This window comes from Phaseolus vulgaris, chromosome 4, assembly GCF_051622355.1.
Source record: "Phaseolus vulgaris cultivar YP4 chromosome 4, ASM5162235v1, whole genome shotgun sequence".
NCBI lineage: Eukaryota > Viridiplantae > Streptophyta > Magnoliopsida > Fabales > Fabaceae > Phaseolus > Phaseolus vulgaris.
In genome coordinates, this window is record NC_143501.1 from 40,939,089 (window position 1) to 40,946,271 (window position 7,183).

At 31.8% G+C, this 7,183-nt stretch overlaps 1 pseudogene; it reads right to left on the bottom strand.

Moving 5' to 3' along the window:
* Positions 1-559: 559 nt before the first annotated feature.
* On the bottom strand, positions 560-1,012 carry LOC150028074 (putative zinc finger A20 and AN1 domain-containing stress-associated protein 8 pseudogene; annotated as a pseudogene).
* Between the last annotated feature and the right edge of the window lie 6,171 nt (positions 1,013-7,183).

The window sequence follows — 7,183 nt, forward strand, 5'->3', positions numbered from 1 at the left end:
GTTCCGTGTATCACTTCTAGTACATTTAGTTCTAATTTAAATTTCAATGTATCTTATTTTAAAATACGAATAGTTTAAAATAAAATTATATCACACCTAAATTATTTATCTCAAACTAGATCTATCGCAAATCTAAAATATATTTTAAACATTGAAAATATTTACTTATCAAAAAATTAAAATGTAAAATTATTTTTATTACATTCTTTAAACTACAATATAATTACTTTCCTTATTATTTTTAATACAAATATATTAAAGAAAAACCTTTCTGCAGTTCTTATACAAATTTAGTTATTCAAGTTATTTTATTTTTCAGTTGTTTATATATGTACAAAATAAATGGACAAAAAAATTTCTGATTTAGAGATTATCCAAAATAAAATGTCAAAAAAAAAATAACAATATATCATTTAACAATATGTTAAATGACATGATACTGAATGTTAACTTTTTAATTCATAATACCAACATTTACAATTAATGATGAATTTAAGTTTAATTAATCATAAATCCTAAGTAGAAATGGAGTACAATAAAGAAAATAGAAAAATTAATTCTAAATTCTAAGTTTTAATTTATCACTAATGCATAAAGGATTTTCTTTAATCAAAACTTCACGATCAATTTCCTTCCAATCTATTTTGCAAGCATGCATCTCTGGATATCTATGTGATCCACAGAAAACATTTCCACAGCGACATTGGAACCCTAATAATCCAATCCTCTTCTTGCAACTGTTGCATCTCTTTCTCTCATTCTTCTTACTCATATCAGAAACAAAAGTCATATCCTTAATGATAGAATTTGTAGAACTTTCAGAAATACATGATGTTACCTCAAAATAATTTTTTTTGTTATTCATGTTATTCGTTTCACACTCTACACCCTTACAACCCTTTGATTTGGTGTTGTTTTCTTTGAGATAATCTTTGTAGCACTTTGAACAAAAATTCTTGTTGATAAGAGAACCATTGAACCCACAACCATTAGCACAAAGTGATGGAACCATGGTGTTTGACTTAAGAAAAACTTTGAAGAATATTGATATCACCTCACCAAATTTGAATTTAAGAGAATGAGAAAAGTGTGCAACAATAGAGAGACTTAAAAAGTATTTATAACTAAAAAAATTATAAATTTTGAATAAAACGTATTTAACAGATCATCTAACATATCTTAATCAAATATAACTTTTGTTATATAAGATATTGTATCATTTTAAATAAAATCCATAAAATTCAGAATATTATATATATATATATATATATATATATGACAAATAGTAAATATCGTTTAAAATGTATACTAACCTATTTTTAAATTCCCAATATGTTAATTTTAAATTAATAAAAAACAATTTCAAATCACCTCACAACATAAAATTCTAAATTCAATATTAAAAAAAATTGTAACCTAACAAAAGTCAATAAAAACTTAAAAGTTAAAGGATTTTTTAGAAATTTTTTTTAAGAAAATAATTAAGCTAAAATTAAGATCTTAAAAAATTTAATTAGCTTCAGTAGTATAAATTAAAATATTATTAAAATTAATTTCAACAATCTTGCCTGTTTTGACATATCTATTCCGTGTTGGAGATATCATTTATGATATTCTTACTAATTTAGAACTCTATAATTTATTTTTTCTTCTCTCTCTGTCTTGTATTTCTTATTTTCTAATTTCTATATAGAAATTTAATAATTCACTTATCATTATTTTTATATTCAATTTTAATTCTTATTATCTTTTTTATATGCGAATAAAATATTTTTATTATTATTTTCTTCACTCTATTTTAAGATATCTCTTTATTATTGATAATCAATTTTTTTATCATTTTGGATTTAGATGTTAATAAATTTTCTTTTGCTTAACCTGTAAAATCCACAACAAAGACATACCAATTAAGGAAATTTCTCTTAGAACAAGTATCATTTAATTATATTCCTATAAATTATCATTCAAAAAATAATTTGATTTTATTGTTGAAAGTTGAGAATATTGTTTGCACGTACTTCCAATATCCAATATGTGTTGTAATATATTTTTAAATTTATTAACTAACAATAAAAAAAATTTGTAATAAAAAATTAAGCAATCTATTTAAGAATCATTCTTAAAAGTATTTAGGTTTTAAATTTTTTATCTATATAAAAAGAGATGTGAAAAATTACAATAGTAAACACATCTAAAAATTTTAATATATGATATATAGTTATTTGATTATTTTGATAATTTGGTTTTATTTAAGTTAGAAATATTGTGTGAGCATTTTTTAAAATTTAAATGATTTTAAAAGTATGAATTATTTTTGTAACACTCCAAAAATACATTCAACTATTACAATACAAGTTCTACATGTTTCTATACAAGCTTAGAGTTTTTCAAAACATTCGTAATACATAATTAGATTTTGTGGAAATACAAATATTTACAATATAAGGTTTAAAATTATATCCTAAAGCCCTCCAGACCCTCTGACACCTGTATGATTATTTGATCATGTATGTTGTACAATCATCGCAGTTCACAACACAATAAGTAAAACAAGGGTAAGCTAATGAAAAGAAATTCCATAACATATTTAATTCATGCAAAATGAACCAATCAAACTAATCATTTATAAACATTTCTTTAAATATTGTCATATAAAATTTCAATACCAATTTCATCATTCATATAAACCACACATGAATCTATTTTCAATCACAGTCATTGGATTTTATTTCAATTCATAACGCTTTGATTTCATTTAAATCACAGGGACTACACATGAATTCATCATCTTCCGGAAGACTCATTAAGTATGCCCCTACCAAAGACTAACATTTAATCCATACATAAAGGATCAAAGTAAGTTCAAACATCCAATACTGAGTGTCTACAACGGGACCCGATATGTATGAACACCCTCATTAGCTTCTCACCACCTGATATCTTAGTCTATATGACTTAGAACATCAGTGAAGCTAGAGGATCTCTGTTAAACATATGTTTGTCATACTTAATGTACCATCAAACAACAACTCATACATTATCCCAAATGTATGACATCAATTTCATATAATTTTCACCATTCATATATGATACATATCATTGAATCACATAACATTTAAAAATTCATAACATTCAAGAACCTTTCCAACATCAAAATAATATCTAACTCCCAAACTATCAAAATCTACACCCTCAAACAGGACATAAAATCTAACTACTAAACAAGATCTTTGACAGCAGGCTGAAGAGCTCCAAATAACCAACTGCCTACATCAACAAATCGGTCTTGCAAGGAGGATACATAAAGCAAAAGACATGCAAAAAGCACTTTACCACTTCATAATCTGGACATAACAGTAATCATAAACACCACACATCAATCTATCAAAACTCATGCACCATATAGGTCCAACCTCAAACCAAATATAATAAGTCAAATACACTTTCCTTTATCGCAACCCAAGAGCAAAACCATCAACCCGAACCTGCCAGATAGAAAAAACTAAGAAACTTGTAAAACACATCATAACTTCCAAACCTGGACAAAAATATTAACCAAAATCATTAACCATGGAACACAAAAAATCAATCTTTCAAATACCTCATACAAAAAATCAACCTAATTTCTTTCCATCCCCTACTTCCCACCCTAAACCCTAAACCCTAAACCCTGAACCCTAAATCAGCCAATCTTTCCTTTACCGTGACCTAAGACCAAGTCTTCCTTTGTACCACCGTAAAAGCCTCCACTAAATCTACGCGCCCATTCTAAGAAACAACCTTATTCCTATGGTTCCAAATTTCACTTACAATACCTACCCAAATGCCCCCCCATCACCTAATAATATCATGTTTCAAACCTATAGGTTTAAACATCTTAAAATGTATTTGTGCATCACAATGTAAAGGCAGAGAAGATCCCAACCACTCAAGACACATTACCTAAATTCTCCAAGAGACCCTACACTCAAATAATAGATGCCTTATCATCTCTTCTTCCACCCCACAAAGGGGACAACGAACACCCGCCATAGGTATACCACGTCTCAAGAGATTGTCCTTAGTGACAATCACATTACATAACACCCTTCAAGCCGTAAAATGTGAAGATGGTAGACTTTATAATGTCCAGAACTCCGCAAAAGGCTCCCCAGACCTTGTAGCTTCCTCCCCCAAGAGAATATTATAGGCTGCCTTCACAGAGAAGTCCGTAGAAACTACATCCCTCCAAATCCATTTATCAATCGTATTTTCATCCTCTCTTGTTAACCTCTTGTTATCCAACACCTGCAATAAGAGATCAGTCAGACTAGGTTGCCACACAAAGAGATTCGTTCTCCAACTCAATTCCCACGACCAACTATTATTACTCCAAACCCCAACTTGTGATAGAGTTCGACCAGTATTTAAGGATATCGAAAAAAATCTAGGGAATTTATGCAGTAAAGCAACATTGTCCACCCATTTATCCTCCCAGAACCTAATCCCCTACTTCCCACCTACCTCTGTCTTTAAAGTTATTGTCCCACTCCTCTAAATTCCAAACTTTCCTAATGTTCATCCACCATAGCGATTCCTTACCGTTCTAAACTTGGGACCTTAACCCCCTCCACCCATCACACTTAGAATCTAGAATATTATTCCATAAACTTCTCTTTTCAGACTTAAGTCTCCAAATCCATTTCCCCAGAAGAGCCAAGTCAACTTTCCTTATATCAATTACCCCTAATCCACCTTTGTCTTTTGACTCACAGACCTTATGCCACGCCACCCAAGCAATTTTTATGTTCTCTGAGCCCCACTCCCAAAAAAATCTCTTTTATATCCTTTTCACCTCTTTCACCACATAGCTAGCATACAAAATACGGAGACATAAAATAATGGTAAGGATGTAAGCACTGATTTGATAAGACATACTTTGCCAGCCAAAGAGAGGGATTTCACTTTCCAATAGCACAGCCTACTTCGTAACTTATTGAGCACCCCTTCCCAAAAAGCACACCTCTTATTATTCCCGCCCACTGTCACCCTCAAATAACTAAAAGGTGCCTTCATAATGTCACAACTAAGAATAGAGGCAAAAATCATCGTCTGGCTGATGTTCACACCCACTCCACCAACCTTACTCTTGGAATAATTAACCTTAAGACCAGAGGCAAGTTCAAAGCACTTCATAATTACTTTTAATGTCCAAACACTTTGAATTGAGGCTTTACAAAAAGAATAGGGTGTCGTCTGCATATTGCAACATACTCACCTTTACTCGCCCTTCCCCAACCTCATTACTCTCTCCTAACATCTTTTCTTCCGCTTGTCTAACTACCCCTGCAAGTCCTTCAGCCGCAATGAGAAAAAGAAAGAGTGCTAACGGGTCCCCTTGTCTTAGACCCTTTATTGGTTTGAACTCAGTTGTTGGACTTCCATTTACCAACACAAATATCGAGGAAGATTCTAGACAGTTTTTTACGCATTTAATCCATTTTCCATAAAATCTCAATCTTCCTAGCATGTAATAAATGAAATCCCATTTTACTGAGTCATAACCCTTTCCATAATCCACCTTAAACACCACACATTCCGTCTTATTCCTCTTTATCTCCTCAAGGGTCTCATTAGCAACTACCACACTATCCAACAAACCCCTTCCTTCCAAAAAAGCAGATTGCCTAGGATCAATAACTTTATCCAACACCCTTTTCAACCTTGAAGAGAGAATTTTAGATACAATTTTATACACAAGTCCCACCAATGAAATTGGTCTAAAGTCATTCAAAAGTTGTGGATTTACAACCTTTGGGACAAGAGTAATAAAGATAGCATTAGTACCTTTCGGCCAACTTCCACCCTCTGCAAAACTTTGTACCGCATTCATCACATCTCCTTTCACAATATCTCAACAAAATTTTAAAAAACCAAAATTAAACCCATCCGGACCAGGACTTTTAGAGCTGTCACAATTCTAAACCGCCTACTTTACTTCAGTTTTTTATATCGCTCCAATCAACATTTCATTATCCTCTATAGTGATAGCCTTAAACCTAACTTGTTGTCTTTCCCCCCTCTGATTCTGCCCTCAAAGAATTCTTTCACTCTAACTTTTACTTCAACCGGGTCATCACACCAATGATCGCCGACCTTGATACCATTAATCCCGTTTTGCATCCTCCTCCACTTAATACTTGAATGATAAAACTTTGTATTCAAGTTGCCCTGACTTACCCAACTCATCATTGCTTTTTGCTATAAAATCGCTTTTTTTTTAACTCTGGCTTGTCCCAAGTCAACTAAAAGTTGTCTCCTTTCTTCTCTGTCTTCCACACTCAACTCCCCCTCATAATCTTTTTCATCCAGAACTTGAATTCTCTTTTCCAACTCCACTCTTTCTTTATTAACATCTCCAAATATAGATTTCTTCCAACTCCTTATGTCAAACTTTAACCTTTTCAATTTCTCCTTCAAAACGTACAACCCATTTCCCCTAATTACATAACTTTCCCACTTAGTCCTTACAAGCTCCTTAAACCGAACATTTTTTTGCCATACATCTAGACATCTAAACGGTTTGGGCCCCAATCAATATTTATATCCTTTAAAATTAAGGCACAATGGTTCAAAACCGATCTCCCTTTTGCATATTGTTTACTTCCCGACCACTTCTCTAACCATTCAAGGGAAACTAAAATTCTATCTATTGTGCTCTTAACTGTCCCATTAGGTTTATTCCAAGTAAACCTTTTACCCATTAACGGAATATCAACCAGACTTGAACCTTCGATATAATTAATAAAGCTTCGTATTTCGCTACTATAGTTGACATTAGAGCTTTGGCCTCTTCTCTCCCCAACACTTCTAATAGAATTAAAATCTCCAGCTACGCACCAAATTTTTATTGGATGCTCTTTTTTACCTCACATAACTCATCCCAAATAATTCTCTTTTCTCTTAAGGTTCCACCACAATATACATTAACTATCGTGATTTCTATTGGCGTTCCTATCTTCCATACTCCTTCAATGATTGAGAAGTTGTTCCCGTTTCTGTATCTTTTCATTTCAAAGCAATCTTTCTTCCACATAATGATTATCCCTCCACCATTATTAACTTCCCTAATCTCAATCCAATCAATTTCATTTGACTCCCATATTTGATAGCACCTCTCCTTACTAATTTGTTCACATTTTGT